Source organism: Colobus angolensis, unplaced genomic scaffold, assembly GCF_000951035.1.
Source record: "Colobus angolensis palliatus isolate OR3802 unplaced genomic scaffold, Cang.pa_1.0 Scaffold99, whole genome shotgun sequence".
Taxonomy (NCBI): domain Eukaryota; kingdom Metazoa; phylum Chordata; class Mammalia; order Primates; family Cercopithecidae; genus Colobus; species Colobus angolensis.
The window spans coordinates 3,348,472-3,348,818 of record NW_012123931.1 but is presented as its reverse complement, the minus strand read 5'-3'; positions in this window follow the sequence as shown (position 1 = coordinate 3,348,818).

Genomic DNA, 347 nt, shown 5'->3' with positions numbered 1-347 from the left:
CAGTTTGAGTCCTGGCGCGCCGCACTCTGTACTTCTCGCAGTGTCTCCTTGGGGGTCTCCCCACATGTGGAGCTGCCAGAGAGCAGACTTGGGTTGAAGAGACATGAGGACAAGCGTTATCAGCGACCTTTTCTAGCAAAAGAAAGAGGCCCCAGAGGTTAAAGAACCTTGTGAAGGTGACACACCCATCTGACGCCAAACCCCACCTTCTTTCCAACACCAAGAGGTGCCTGGGACCTTGGACAAGACCTGACCCTCTCTAGGCCTCAGTTTCCACATTTAAAAATAGAGCCAGTGCCGGGCGCGGTGGCTCAAGCCTGTAATCCCAGCACTTTGGGAGGCCGAGA